We start from the raw sequence: 16,558 nt of genomic DNA on the forward strand, positions 1-16,558 counted from the left end.
ACCACATGACCAATGTGTAGAATTGCCTCTTGGCAACACACCATCGTGCAAAATGTTACAACTTTGACATCTCAGCCAAAAAAAATATGAAGTTAAATGAGATGTATAAAAACAAGCTTGTGCAAGCATGAGAACAGCTTTTGAAAAAATTAAATTCTTACTCCAAAAACTACTTTGGCCAAAAACATAGTGTAACCATTTGGTTGCATTGTGACCATAAGTTCGGTGACAGCCCTGCTCACTAAATTACCCAGGTGTTGCCTTCTGTCTCCTGCATTTCCCTGCTTTCATTTGCCCAGAAATACACACTATCCCACCAGGATGCTCTTGCACTTTTGTGTGTGTTGGGGGGGGGGGGGTGATGGAGTAGAAAGAAAGATCTTAATGGCATTTTTTTCTTTATGATTAAAAAGTGTCTTGCTAATTCAAACAAAGATTGAAATAAATGCACTATTGCCTGAGCACCTATTAGTTACCTAAGTGCTAGATGTTATGAGGGTTGTTATACCTAGTTGTGCAGTTGAGGATGGGAGTACCCAGCCAAAGTAAAAGTGGGGGTAGAAATCTTCCCCCAGGACAAAGAGCCCCTTCTCTAATTTGCCTGCCCATGGATGGTACCTATTTGCAATTTGGTTTCTGAGAAGAGGTGTCTTTTTTTTTAAGATTTTATTTATTTATGAGAGACACAGAAAGAGAGGGGCAGAGACAGGCAGAGGGAGATGCTAGCTCCTCACAGGGAGCCCAATGCGGGATTCAATCCTGGGACTCGGGGATCATGCCCCGAGTCAAAGGCAGATGCTCAACCGCTGAGCCACCCAGGCGTCTCAAGAGGTGTCTTTTACTAAGTCATACAAACATAGTGGTATGCAAGCAGAAACCTTAAATGTGACAGAATCTAGTCAAATGTGAAAGCAAACAAACAAACAAAACCTGGATAGATATAATCAGAACCAGGGAAATAAGACAAGGAACTGCTGCAAGCAAAGTATAAAGTTTTTACAAAAGATCCAGAAAGCTGGATGGTGAAGAAAGGGTAGGATTCTGGAGAGTAGGTTGTAGGCATTATGGACATTGGAATTAGATGGGGCCATAACCATATTCCCAAGAACTACATCACTCATTCAAAATTGGATAAGAGTACAGCCCTGTTCAATAACCAAGAAAATACCATGTGTTCCTATTCATGTACTTTTATCACTACAGGAAACACTTCAACACTTTTAAGAAAGATATCCCAAAAGAAAGGAGGAAGAAATTTTATTTGTGTAACAGAAAATATATTTTTGCTCTGAATTTTGTCTCACAATAGAGCAACAATTCAGGGTTTTATAAAAATAAAAAAAATTGTCTAAAAAAATAATGGGTTAATTGATTGTTGTCTTTCTTTTAAGTAGAGTTTGCATTGAATATCACACGAATGTATTCTAGAAAAACAGATTAAGAAAGGCAATCACAGAGAATTGAGAAAAAGATAAAAGACATAGATCATGAAGATGTGCAGTGTACCAATGTGAATAACTTTAAAAATGAGAAAATGATGGGGAAATGCATTCTCTTTTTCTTTACATAGATGCAGTAGTTCAGAATAACACTTAAGTAAGAAAACTCAAAACAGTAACACAGAATTTCTACATTCCCGTGTAGTTGAAAACTCAAAGCCATGTTCATCCATAGAAGGGACACCTTCTTCATGTTCTTCTGCACCTTTCATCCTTTTAATTACCATTATCCCCCTCTTTTTCTTTTCAGTTTCTCCATCCTCTGCCTGCCCTTCACTACGTTTTCTCTCTCCCTAACGTTCAATGTTCTAACTCCCTTCCTAACAACCAACCCTGTTAAAATCCAACCTAGTTCAATGTTTTTTGTTTTTTTTTACATTCAAATAGGGGTAGAAATGAGGTGTAGAAATGAGGTCAACTACTTCTGTTCTCACTGGATCCCTTTTTCTTTTTTAATTTATACATCAAAAGTCATAAAGTGTAGCCAGATTGGAACAGGGACAAAGAAAGCACCAGGATAGGAAGAACACCATAAATGAAGTCTTTTGAGGAATAGAGAGGTTCTTCTAAAAGCTCTGTATATGTTGTTTTCTCTGCCTAGAACATCAATCTCCCACCACACCTCCCATGTAGCTGTGTTTCCTACAATTCACCCTCTAACTTGGTGTCATCCCCTCTGCAAAGCTTGACTTAACTTCTCAGTTTTGGGACTTTTACAAAAGCAGTCCATTTAACTAACTGCTAAAGCTCTTAGCATGGTTCTTTGGGGGAGGAGGATCACGTCCATCCCCATATCTATGATGAAAACAGGGTAGAAATGAAAGAGGGAAGGAGAGAGGGAGGGAGGGAGGGAGGGAGGGAGGGAGGGAGGGAGGGAGGGACGGAGAGAGAGAGGGAGGGAAGAGGAAAAAAGAAGGAAAAAAGAAAAATTATAATTGTAAAGAAGAAAAGCCATTAAAAATATAATATCTTTATTAAATCATTTGAAGGATTGTTATGTAAGAAAATAAGCCTTATTCTACATAATTTAGAGAACAGAAGAGTGACCAATGGTAAGAAGTTTCAGAGAGGCAGTTTCTGACCCATACTATAAGAAAAAACTTTATAACATCATATCTCTCTGAAATAGGATAAAGTACTCTGTTTTTTGTCTTTGGGAATATCCATATAAAGCCTGGAAAATTACTTTCAAGATGCATTGGTGTGAGATTTACACAGTAGATAATAATTGGACCAGATTGACATTGAAAATACTTTCAAGCCTGGATTATATTCTTTTGTTGAATTTTAACATTCAGGAGAGGCAATACATTGATTAAGACTATTTCTCTCTCTCTCTCTCTCTCTATCTCTATCTCTCTCTCTTCTCTCCCTCCCTCCCTCACTCCCACCCCTGCCTCAGTCATTTAGTTCTGCACAGAGGGTAGTATTTTCAGCAAATATTTATACAAATCTACATTGGTCTTCTGAAAGAACAAAAAACATTTCATGAAATCCTTATGGTAAGTTATCACATTACACAGATTGACATCTGAAAACAGTTTTAAAAAGTACAAGGCAATGAGACACACCACAAGCAAATATTTTTATGCCTACTGTACATGAGAGAAAAAGAAATTCAAAATATATGAACAATATTTCTCAGAAAAGTGTCTGTGATATGAAAGCAAAAACCATGAGTAGGCTTCATACAAATAATTATGATAATTTCTAAACATAGTCATTAAACATTTATATCATGTTTTTAGCTTGTTATATGTGGATACATCTAGATTGTTTTGTGTTAATCAAAAGTTGTGTGACTTTTTTTGCCAATATTTGGAATTTGGCAAAACTTAAAGTGAATTTTTCCACTATTTATTAAGCCCATATGAATTTCAAGGATTATTTATGAGAATGGTTTGATTCATTTGGAAGGTTCCTACTGATGGATTTGTTTATAAAAGCATGTTAATGCCTAGAAAATGTACTCAATTAAATTTTTCAGATGAATTTTTCCATCAAAAGGAGCACTAATTCTGGACTTATCCTAAGGACTGAGATTTTAATCCCTCTTTGGCCTCATTTTCTTAGCAGATCGGCCGTTTCCTGAGTACCCACTTCATGCCAGGGACTTTACATGTGTACCAAGGGAGTCCTGGCTGAGTTTGTTCCCTATGAAATCTCTTTTTTGATTGAGAAAAGATTAATTAGGAACTGGACTGGGTTTGATGTAGCCCCATGTGAACTAGACAGCTGATGTCCCACAGATGGTCTTACTTAAGACTAAATAACCTAGATTTTAGGAAAACAAACTGATGTTCGACTACTGTGGGAACTGGGCACTGTGTTGGTGATGCCACAGGACCAAACTGAGAGTCTTGCCAAAAGAAAATGATGATGAAAATCTAGTATTTTCTATAGTCCTTGAAACTATGCTTTTCATCCTAAAAGTACCAGAGCTCAAAATCATGGCACACTTTATTAAAAATAGCCTGAAGACATGAAGCTATGCATAACTGTTAATTGCCACAAGCTTCTACACACAAAGGAGACTTAGATCTACTCCTTAATTGTAGTGTAGGGAAAAGGTTGCACGTAATTTTATGGATAAATGCAAACAAATGTCAAGTAGCTTTAGAAAAAAGCATTACTTTTTCATGAAAACTTCATATTAAATTGATGACTCAACTTTCATTGGAAGCCATCTTAATTTTTTTTTTTTTAATTTTTTGGAAGCTAAAAAAAAAAAAAAAATTTTTGGAAGCTAATTCAATCAAATGTTGTGGTACACATTTTGACCATCTCTCCCCCCTCGATAAATTGTAAACATCTTAGTGGTATTTTATTCACTCATGGAACATGTGGCATGAGCTGCAAACTGTGAGTGAACAACTGGCAGAAGTTTAAATAATACCATTGTAAAAGGGGTCACTGCATATAGCAGATACCATTTAATATGCAGAAAGCTTGATAGACTGAGATAAGAATTGAAGATTTTAAAAATCAAGAGATGATATTTCTGTTTTGAATTTTTCAGTTCCAAGGATTGTTTTGGCTTTTTTTTTTAAACTACTTTAAGTTACTACCCTCCATCTCTATTTGTTCCTTCCTTTTTCTCTCATGTTTTTCTCTTTTCAGTCCCAGATGTTACAAGGTTCTCTTGGAAATATCATGTTTATAATATGAGTAATATTTTAGAACAAGATCAAATTCAGTAACCATGGGATCAGATCCATTCTTTTACTGCTCATGTAACAAAATAGCACCTATCAATGTGTCAGAACAAAAGAGGAAGGTAAATAAGATACCTTTCTTACCTTCAAGTTATATACAATATAATGGGCAAAGATCTTGCAAGTTTACTTAACTATTTTTTAGTCCAAAAATTGTTCCAACAGCATGACCACTCTGCTGTATTTATAACTACCCCAGTTTGCTCAGGAGCTGGGTTAGTGGCGGGGAATGAAGTCAAGGAAATAATATACAAGTCATCACCACTATCACCTTTCTTTGGCCATCCATTGCATCCTAGGAATAAGAAAGATGCCTGAGCCAAGCCTCGGGTGTTTACTTGACTGGCCTCCTTCCTTTGTAAACTTCTCATCTTCTTTGTCCATGATACTCTGGCTTCACCCACTTCATTCCTCTTTGCCTTATTTCTACTAGATGGTAAGCTTCTTGAGGGCATAATGATGCATTGTTTTTTTCCTCTGGGTCTTCACCAAGTTGCCCACTATCATGCATGGTATATAAATGTTTAGTGAATGCTTCTCAAGTTATAAGGTTTGCAGTAATAAAAAGGAAACTGAAAAAAAAAAAAAGGAAACTGTAAAATATTATCAAAGGAGTAAAACAAAACTATCGGAAGGATACTTGATTTTAACAGTCTCTCCATCAGAAAGCCCGGTGTCTGTTCTTAATTTCCTAGAATTAATCTATAATGTCATATGCACAGTAAGCCTACTCAGTTGAGTTTTCCACTGAACAGACAATGCTTGCATAATGGCCCTGAAATATATGAGGAAGATAAAATGAAGCACTTTGAACAATTTAATTAATAACTATCTCTCAGAAAATCTGAAAGATAAAATCCATTTTTATTTCAGCATATGTGGCAGATACTGAAGGTTGCCAAGCACAAGCCACTTCCTCCTCCTGTTCTAGTGGTCATCCCCATCCCTTCATGATGATCTGAAAACACTAGCTACCCAAGTTTCCAGCTTTACTTGCCAGTAGAGGAGATATATAAAGGGAATTCCGCAGGGAGGCTCTGGGTGACAATTTTTACACCCTGATTAAAAGAGCAAGACCCACAAGGACATTTCTCTCACCCAGCATCTTCCTTTTTGTCTTTCAGTAGGTCTGGTCCTCAAGCAGTGACAGTCACCTTGCAACCATGAGGAAACATGCCGAGAGTGAAAGGTGACACACAGAGTCTGGCAGAGTGAGGAGAAGCCTGAGCTTCCCATTGCTGGATTTCTGCCATGAGACAACATAAAACCCCATTGTTTAAGTGACATTTTTCTGAATGTTCTGAACTGTGTGTTAGATGCTCTGCTAGACACTTTATATGCATCACTTCTTTCTATAATTAAAACAACACTGTGAGTAGATGTTTGGATCCTATTTCAATGGATAAGGAAATTGGGGCTTGGGTGGTACATTTCCATCCCATGCCATAGTTAATAGGAGGCTTGAGGTTCAAAACTATAACTGTCTTCAACAGGACAGTTTTTACCTTAATACTTCTTAATTGGCTTACTTCTCGCTTCTCAGCTGAAAAGGAAATCATGCACAGTGACTAGTACAAAGTGACTAGTACAATGTGATGCAGCTTTACTTTAAAAAGATGGCATAAGATAAGGACTATTGGGAAAAGGTCTAGGGGGATGCCTGACAAATCAGGACTTCTCATGATGAAGAGTTTGTCGATTTCATACCCTAAAACCTGGGCAGGAAACACAATTCACAATTCCCCACGAGACTAAATCTCATCTGAACTCTGGGACTATGAATTTCTAGACTTCAATAAGAGCAGTTGCATAGGAGGCATTCAGTAAATATCCATGTGTGGGTGAATATGGGGATGAAAGCCAACTATTGGGATAAGCAAGGAATACACACATGAGGATCAGGGCAAATTAATTCTCAGAGTAACCACAGGAGGCTCAAGTAGCAGGAAGTATGTTAAGTGTTCTGGAAGGAAGGAAGGAAGAAGGAAGGAAGGAAGGAAGGAAGGAAGGAAGGAAGGAAGGAAGGAAACAGTTTAAGAGAAGGAGCCTAAGAGAAGCCCCTGTCATAATTTAACTGCAGCCACTAGTATTGTAGCACTAGTTCAGGTACCTCAGATCACTCTCATTGATTTTTAGGGTCCCAGCTATTACATAGATGAGAGCATATCTTGCCCTGCAGTGTCTTCCAATGGCTTTCCTGATCCTTGCTTCTGAGCTCTCTGCTCTCCTATGTTTGGAGACATGACCCTTGCATCTGGACCTTCTTGAGGCCATTTGGCCCCATGCAAGCTTCCACAGATACTGCTATTTGCTCATTGACCTGCCTGCTTAGGCTTCATTTACTTTCTGATTTTTGGATCTCTATCCCGACTTTAGTGTCCAATACTCCTGGTTCTTTTTACTCTTCTCTTTAGATTATTCTCTCCAAAAAGTTGCTTTTGGACCTATGTCCCAACGTGTTCCTATGTATTCCTATCCCATTCCCTTTTGCAATGGTCTGCATGGTATGTCCTCTCAAAATTCACATGTTGAAATTCTAACACCTGATGTGATGACATTAGAAGGCCGGGCCTTTGGGAAATTATTAGGTCACGAGGGTGGAGCCCTTATGAATGGGGTTACTACTCTTTATAAAAGAGATCCCACAGAGTTCTCTAGCTCCCTCCACCATGTGAGGATACAGAACAAGTCTGCAACCTAGAAAAAGATCCTCATCAGACTAAGCTAGCACCATGATTTTGGACTTCTAGCCTCCAGAACTGTGAGTAGTATGCCATTTATGAGCCACCCAGTCTGGTATTTTCTTATAGCAGCCTGAACAGACTAAGACACCATTCATTGTCTTTCAAGGTATTGGCCAAACCTTAGTTAAAATACATCAGTGTAGTAGTTCTCAGAGTGGGTCCCAGACCAGTAGAATAAACATCACCTACAAAGTGATAGAAATGCATGTTTTTGGGGCAGTTTGCTTTGCAGGAACAATTGATTGATAAAAGTAGTAATTTTTTGTCTGTATTATGGTAGCCAATCTTAGACCTACATTGTTGTTTCTGGCAATTATCTCATAACTAACAAGACAGAAAATTTTAAGCTTCCTGAAGAGGTTATCATGCTATAGAATCTAGCAGACCTAGGTGATAACAATAAAAACCAGCTCTGCCACATAACATTTGTGCAATCATGGATGTGATTTAACCTCTAAGTCTTTGTTTCCTAATCTGAAATATGGTAATTATTCTGCTACATCATGGTGCTCTCTCAGAATTTAATAAAATGATGCAGACAAAACATTTGCTAGGTAATACAATTATAAAAATTAGTGTTTATTGAGGGTTTCCTATGTGCCAGCCACTGTGCTCAAAGCAATCAGCTGGAAACATTCTGTTTTAGTTCTCATACTACTTATACAGAAATCAAGGTTTAGTGGGCTTAAATAACACCTATGGCTACATGGTTAGAAAATGTCAGAGTTGGGTTCCAGAACCTGTGATCTTAATTTCTACAGTTAGCATCTCCACCCCCTTCTTTTCTTACATTTCTCCTATTCCTTGCAGTCTAATATATATTTATTGTTAGAAGAAGATCATCCTTCTATATCTGGTGAGCTAAATGCATCAACTAAATGTTTACTCTGAAAGCAAATAGTCAATGACCACTTTCTAAGAGCAGACTTGGTAGTGCCCAGGTACACCCTCAAACCAGTGGTGTCTTGGTGAATATTTATCAACTAGCTCACCTCCTCATCCCACCATTTGTAACAGTTGCAGATTTGATGGTGTAAGTATTGCCAGGAATGATTTCAAACTACCAACATAAGGGTCATTGATCATAACTTGGGAAGAAATATGTGTAAGGGGCTGTCAGGAATTTTTATGGCATACCACTGCCCTCAAACCCACCACATAATGGGACAACTCACATCTGGGAAGAGTCAAAAGGCAAAGTGTAAGCAACTCCACTTCCTTTCAGATGCCAGAGATAGTAATCAACCTGAGGGGTTATAAATTTACAAACAGCCTCAGAATAATTAATAATACTGTATTGCAGTCAGAAGTGTTAAGAGAAGAGAAATGCTGTGTGTACCTGGGTCTCAGTAGGTTAAGCGTCTGCCTTTGGCTCAGGTCATGATCTCAGGGTCTTGGGATCAAGCCCCACATTGGGCTTCCTGCTCAACAGGGAGTCTCTCTTACTCTCTCTCTCTCTCTCTCTCTCCCCTCCCCCGACTCTACCACTCCCCACTGCTGATTCCCTCTCCCTGTCTCTCAAATAAATAAATAAAATCTTTTTTAAAAAAGAGAGAATAGGGAAGCCTGGGTGGCTCAGAGGTTGAGCATCTGCCTTTGGTTCAGATTGTGATCCCAGGGTCAGTCCCAGAATCGAGTCCTGTGTCCAGCTTCCTGCAGAGAGCCTGCTTCTCTTCCTGCCAGGGTCTCTGCCTCTCTCTCTATGCCTCTCCTAGATAAACAAATAAAATCTTTTTTATTTTTATTTTATTTTTTAAAAGAGATAATAGAAATGGTGGAGCCCAGTGGTGAGCCCAAGAGATAGTATAAGCTATTCCAAAAGGGGATTCAAAGTCAAATTTTTAAAAAACATGTGCCTGCTCCATGTACACACACACACACACACACACACACACACATGCACACAAATCTATATACTGGAATAACATGTGAGCCACCAGTTTTCAAGTTCTGCTTCTCTGCGACTCAAAATTTGAATAATTAGACTCTCTGAGGATCACGTACAAAATAATTATTCAAGAATCTTCTAAATAAATTCTGCTCATGTAGCCTTTATCTTGGTCCTATGAAACAATATTATCTTCAACTGTAACAAAACAAACTCTTAAGTGACAAAATTCTATTGATGTCTTCATTCCCCTTTATCCTTAATTAACCCAATATAGCAAGCCAAATGTCTGCTTTGAATTTCAAGCTGCATTTTCTTTTTGTAGATTCTATATTCCTTGTGAATACAAGGGTGCCCTGGTTGAAAATGTTAATCTCCAAAGCAGTATTAGTTACTAAGCTACCAACTCTATTTCCATGGTTTTAAAAACTACCTCAGACAAAGATTTGGAATGAAGATCTCCAAAATCTGGGATCAATCAAGAAATCACTCCCTAAAAATCTTGTTAGCTCCATTAAGTATTTCCATCTAAAAAATGAGTTTTACTTTAGAACAATTCCAAATCCTCTGAATTAATTTTCCATTTTCCTTTTCACTGTTCCAGCACTTCTTTTTGTATATGCCTCTGTTTTTTCCAGGCTGGCAGATGTCTAAAATTTTTAATAAGTACATTCAAGTTCTTAAGCTAATTTAGAAGAATAGGATTAAACCAATCTATTCTGGCCAGTGAATTATCACTTTAAATTAAATCACCAAGCAACCGGAGTCCATATTCCTATAAAAATTAGCAAAATACACCAGAGACTGTCTAAACGTTTCATAACTTTTCTGGAATTTGCTGTTGCCAGTATTCATAATCTACATAAATGCATGAGGTTTTGCCAAGGAATATAATCTCAAAGGGTTAGCTGTCCAAATCTTATCAAAGTCCATCTGAAGGAAAGTGATATTTATGGCATATGGTCTGAAGCATCTGTAGGCACCCATTCCTGTAAATCAAGGACTTCCACATTGTATTCTTGAATCCTACAGTTAGATTTTAAGAACAAGGGCAGGCTAAGGTGGCAGATTTCAGAGTCTCTTAGTCTCACATAAATCAAGGGAGTTTGGTTTTATATACTGGGATTCTGCCAAAGTTTCATTTGAAAAGAAAGGAAGGATTCTGATAAATGTATAAAAATCAGCACTGTAATAATGCTATATTTTATACTTAAATCATCAGAAATATTTGTTATTACTTATACAATGTTGATTCCAGGATAATAATGACCTTGATCATTATTTTTAAAGAGCACACCAAGAAACAATACTGTGAAACCTTTAATGCAATTGCTGAGGTCTCTTTCCATTGCCTATCTCAGTGTCCCCCATATATAGCAATATTTGAAAAGCTATTTCAGAGTTAAGAAATAAGCAGAGCTTTATTTTATAATATTGGAGAAAGTATACCTAATCATATATACCTTTTAACTTCTGCCTCCTAGAAACTTGGAACCAAATGCATGTCTCAGAGAAAATCACTTTATGTAAATAACTTTTGATTTAGGGTTCTGGTTTCTACTTTTAATTTTAATTAAAATTATATTATTTTATTTTTTTAACATTTTATTTATTCATTCATGAGAGACACACAGAGAGAGAGAGGCAGAGACACAGGCAGAGGGATAAGCAGGCTCCATGCAGGGAACCCGACATGGGACACGATCTTGGGTCTCCAGGATCATGCCCTGGGCTGAAGGTGGCGCTAAACTGCTGAGCCACTGGGGCTGCCCAAAAATTACATAATTTTAATTACTCTTTCTTCACATAGTAATTTATATTTTTACCAGGCTACATTTTAAAAACTATTTTATAATATGTTATATTATTTAAGTCTTAAATTTGATAATATGTAACAAAGACTGAAATAGCTTGTTAGAAATGTATTTCTATCTCATATGAAAGGGCTTTGGTCCATGAAATAATCCAGGGACTTGGGCTCCCCCTATCTTGCTGCTCCCTCAAACCTCGAGTGTGGTGCTCAGCTGCATGATCATTGATGGGATGCACCCATGTCCACATCCCATGCAGCAAGATGAAGACAGGGCTAGGAGAGCAGCATGGCCTGTCTCCTTCAAATACCACCAGGAAGTTGTCCATGTCAGCTCTACACATATCACGTTGGCCATATTTAGTCACACATACTTTATAATTGTGTCTTCATCCGTGGGTTCTATTGATATAAAAAAGAAGCAAGGAATATAAAAACTGAAAGAAGAAAAGAAACATTCATTTTTTTAGTATTCTAGCCTATATCATTGGTTCTCAAACATTAGCATGCACAGGTTCACCAGAAGCACACTTATTTAAAATATAAATTTCTGGGCAACTAACACCAGCAACTAACTAGAACTTCAAGGAAAGAGACCTGATAGTTTATATCTTTTATACTAATTGCAGATGATTTTGGTCATCAGGTACATTTGAGAAACCACAAAGTAAATTATTTTTTTTTTATTTTCAATAAGATACCTATGCTGAACTAGGTAATTCAGATATCATTATCCCTTTAAACCATATTGGAAGATAAAAAATAATATCACCCCCAGGCTTATCCTCAACATCCAACACATATCCTTCTCTTCTCCTGTCAATCTTTCTTTTTAATGCCTGCCTGCCTGCCTGCCATTTCCTTCTAAATTAGGGTTTTTCATCACAGTCCTACTTGAGTCTACTTCATTCCTAAATGCAGCCCTACTGTAACTCCAACATTACCTTTGGCAATAACTGGTGCCATGAGGAAACAGCCACCTTGGCAAATAACTACCACAATATGACAATTGCTGTTTTGGAGGCAAGTGGAAATTGCTCAAGATGATGAAAAAGTGGATCATGGACATCTCAAAATAAGCCTCAGTATGAAGAGAAGAAAGAACAAAGAAGCTCAGGCCATATGGACAGCAGAGTCACAGAAGGCCAAAGATATGTAAAGGCTTTTTAGGGCTCACAAAGCTACATCAAAACACTCATCAGAAACCTATGCGGAAATAATACACACCCTCCTCCTAATTCTTCCTAATACCATCTTCATGCTATTGACATGGTGGCATATAGACTGACATCTCTCCAGAAGTCCCCTTCATCAGGTCCCCATAATGTTTGCCTGGTCATTACCAGAATGAATCTTTCCTACTTGAATTCTTAAGCCAGATGGTTCAGAGAAACAAAGGTAAACGTCTCATACACAGGGTTCTCACTAGGCTTACTAATCCTGTGGGTTATAAATAAGCAGACATCATGGCCAGAATAAACAATGCTCCCTTCCAAGGTTCCATTAGCCAATTTCTGATTTGCTCCAATAAGTTTGTACTTAATCATATCAGTTGTATGTTTAAACTCCACAGCATTCTAAAGTATGTGTATTTTCAGTTGAAACTTATTTATTTCTAACTTGAGAAATCTGATTAATACTACAGAAATATATTTTATGCCATCTTTTTAGCTCACACATATTCCAGAAAGTAAGATCTACTTATGCTTCTATCTTCAGACTACAAAACAGGCACTTTCAAAACTGTACATATAAGAAGTTAACAGTACAGGTTGATATACATAGCTAGTATGGGGTGAAAACTATGTCACTAAATAGGTTCCTACTATAGGTCTCCTGGTGGGCCTTAGCATTAAAAGAAGTCATAAGACAGCAAAATCTGAAAAACAGAACCCTTAAAATCAATGCAGATAGAAACAGTAAAGAGGATTTGTGAGTTGGTGCTCAGAGACATACATTCAAAATAAGCAGGCTCAGGCTGTCCCTAGTATTAAAAAAAATGACATTTGATTTGAGTCCTTGCTTTACATGCAACTGTAACACTTAAGAAGTAGTATTTTATTTATAAGTGAAATTGGCTTGTGATACACAACTTAAAAACATACAATTCTTTCTAGTAATTAAAGCCTAAACTCATTTTCTATTGTGAATCTGGCATACAATATAGTCACTAGAGCTAAAATAATTCAAGAATATTTAGCCATTACATTTCTACAATGAAATGCAGTATTAGTTATTAGAAATGAGCAAATACAGAAATAAAAGCATCATATTATTAACATAATAGAATTATTTATCAAAAAAATTCCAGACAATCAACATAAAATTTACTAGACTTAATTAGAAAGTTCACTATGTGGCTGGATACCAGAAAATAAAAATAAATAATTTTCTCATATGTAAGCAATTACTTTTTATGAAAAAAAAAAACAATAAAACATGAATTTAAATACAAAGAAAATATAAAACTATAATATAAAATGCCTGGGAATAAATATTAATTTTAAGGAATCTATAAAAAATGAAAGTAATATTTTACTGAAAGATGTAAAAAATATTTGAATAAGTATTGAACTAACATATGTTCATTATTTAGAACACTCAATATATAAAAAATGTTGATTCTCTGCATATTGATTTTTTATAGTTATCCAATATAACCCCAATAAAAGTCAAAATGGAATATTTTTATATGTACTGAGTTGATTCTAAACTTTCTAGAAAAATAAATATGCAAAATAAAGAAGAAATATTGGGGTATTTATGCTGTAAATAGAATTAAATATAAAGGCAGATGTCCTGGGCACCTGGGTGGCTCAGTTAGTTAAGTGTCTGATTTCTGCTCAGGTCACTGAAAAGACTTATAACAAATGTTAATTGTGCTATTCTCTGGATGATAAAATTATCAATAATTCATTTAATTCTTAACTTTTTTCAGATATTTTGCATTGAAAATATTTTTCATTTAGAATTAGGCAGAAATACTAACAAATCCAAAGACAGAAATTGTTAGGACACCTGTGATAGTAATTTTTTAACTGTGAACTTGACTGGCTGTGAGATGCCCAGATGAAACATTATCTCTTGATATGAAGGTGTTTCCAGATGAGGTTTGCATTTGAATTAGTGGACTCTTTAAAGCAGATTGCCCTCCACTATGTGAGTAGGCATGATCCAATCCATTGAGAGTCTAAATAGAAGGGAAAAAAAAAAGAATTTATCCTTTTTTTTTTTTTTTTTTGCCTCATTGAATAAGCTGAGACATTTCATTCGTTTTTTTTCTGGCCCTGGGATTGAGATGTATACCACTGGCTTTCCTGGTTTTTAGACATTTGGACTTAGACTAATTCACACCACTAGACTATCAGCTTTCCTGGGTCTGCAGTTTGCAGACCACAGATTGTAAGACTTCTCAGCCTCCATAATTGTGTGAGCCAATTCCTAATAATTAACCTATATCTATCTATATAGAGATATATGTAAGACTATTTGTATATATTTATTCTTATCCATATATATTCATATATCTACTGGTTCTGTTTCCAATAAAGTAAACACTGGAGAAGTATGGTTTTTGTGCTCTTGATTTAACCAAGAAAGATAAAAATTGGTTATTAAGCTAAAGTAAATAATCCAGCTGTTTAGCATCACTCAAAAAAATATCCAGAGAGGTGGCTCAATTTTTCACTTGAAAATTATTTGTCTGATATTATGTGACCACCAGCTGATCTACAAGTTCAAAATGTGTTCCAAGTACCACTGACCACGTGTGTGACTAGATCCATATACGAAACAGAACAATCACAACAGCTGACATTCCTCATCATTCTGCTGAGTCTCAAAAGATCACATAAATCATTTCACCAGAATCAAAGTGGTGGCCATTCCCAGCCATCCTCTGCTACCATTGAGAGTGGCCAAGAGAGGTACTGACTCAGTTACCATTGAATAATAAACTGAAAACTGAAAAATCTAATGACTTGGTCTGGGAAAGAATGAAACCGTAACACACAGCTCAGAATGAACTGGAACGGTTACATTTCACCAGTTCTGGAACTGTTGGAGATAGGTCTTTTGTGCTATAGCTATCCATAGTTTCTTCTGTATTAACTGAGATTTACATCAAAGAGTGATAAATTCTATAACTCCTACTTCTGTATAATTCCACTTCCCTTATTCTCATTGACAAGCACTGCCTTGCACTTGCCTAGTACCATGACCTTGTGATCAACCTCCTTCTCTCACATCTCTCATCTAGGAGTCTTCAAAGTGAGGCCCATATACCTCAGGGGCTAGGAGGTCAATATCCTTGAGTATTGGAAGAAATATTTCTCTTTGAGTACTGAAAGAAATATTTAATTTATACTTATTTTTATGCTTAAAATTTAATGAACATAAATAATAGCACATTTCTTCATATAAAATAGGAAGCTAATATATATTACATGAAACTGGGCTCACCTATTGGTGGGTCTCAAGCCAAAAGACACAACCAAGTCAAAGAAGAGGAAAAGGATGGTTTTTCATCTGCAACAAGTAAAGGGGAACATGGGGGATATTTTCCAAAGAAATGTCTCCCAGAACAAAAAACAGGGGAACTTTTAAGCTCAGAGTGCATTCATATTCATGAAGGGGCTTGTGCAATGGGGAATCCAGCATGGAACTGGAGCAAAAGTCATCTTAAGGTGACAGAGCCCAGGTCTTAGTTGATCAAAGTCACAAGGGCCGCCAAGGTCAATATCATCAATTTTCTGAGTCCAATTGGTCAGGTATTTGAGAGCTCAAAAAGGTGTAAATCCTGCAAAGATAACTCAAGAATGTGTCTTGGGCAAGTAGTGCCAGCCAGGCAGAGATCACAAAATGGTCAAGGACCTAAAATGACTTTTCTTATGTCAAGAAAACTATTTCTTGAGGCCCCTGGGAAGCTCAGTCAGTTAATCATCTGCCTTTGACTCAAGTCATGATCTCAGAGTCCTGGGATTGGGGCTCCATGCTCAGTAGGTAGTCTGCTTGTCCCTCTCTCTCTATGTCTCCCATTGTTTATGCTCTCTCTATATATCTCAAATAAATAAATAAAATCTTTTTAAAATTAAAAAAAAAACTATTTCTCATTTTTCTTTTTCTGGGGATCCCTAAATCTTTCTGCTTACAATACTAGTACTTTTCTCCTAGAGGAAAGCTATGAGTCTTGGTTAGCATAAATGGGGCCTGGAAAAAAAAATAAGTTCTGAATAAAGATTAGTTATAATTCCTAATAGGTAAATCAATGCTAGTATGGGCAGCTTCAGTATGCCAGCTCTTTCCTTATACAGCAATTATCCCAAGGTAAGAGGATGTGTAGGAGTTGATAGTGCTAATCCTTTCAGTATATTGCTTCAAAAAGGTTTTGATGACACTCAGTT

The 16,558-nt window shown here is 36.6% G+C and overlaps 2 long non-coding RNA genes across 5 annotated transcripts in view; both read right to left on the reverse strand.

The window, feature by feature from the left end:
- LOC140636720 (uncharacterized) overlaps positions 1–16,558 on the reverse strand; it is a 484,700-nt gene that overhangs the window by 348,590 nt on the left and 119,552 nt on the right. The gene's annotated exons all lie outside the window — the stretch shown is intronic.
- On the reverse strand, positions 11,284–15,701 carry LOC140636722 (uncharacterized). Its single transcript, XR_012033932.1, has 3 exons — positions 15,618–15,701; positions 14,175–14,346; positions 11,284–11,558 (listed from the first exon to the last, which is right to left on the reverse strand). It is a non-coding gene; the product is annotated as an uncharacterized lncRNA (long non-coding RNA).

This window comes from Canis lupus, chromosome 7 (assembly GCF_048164855.1).
Source record: "Canis lupus baileyi chromosome 7, mCanLup2.hap1, whole genome shotgun sequence".
NCBI classification, from domain to species: Eukaryota; Metazoa; Chordata; class Mammalia; order Carnivora; family Canidae; genus Canis; species Canis lupus.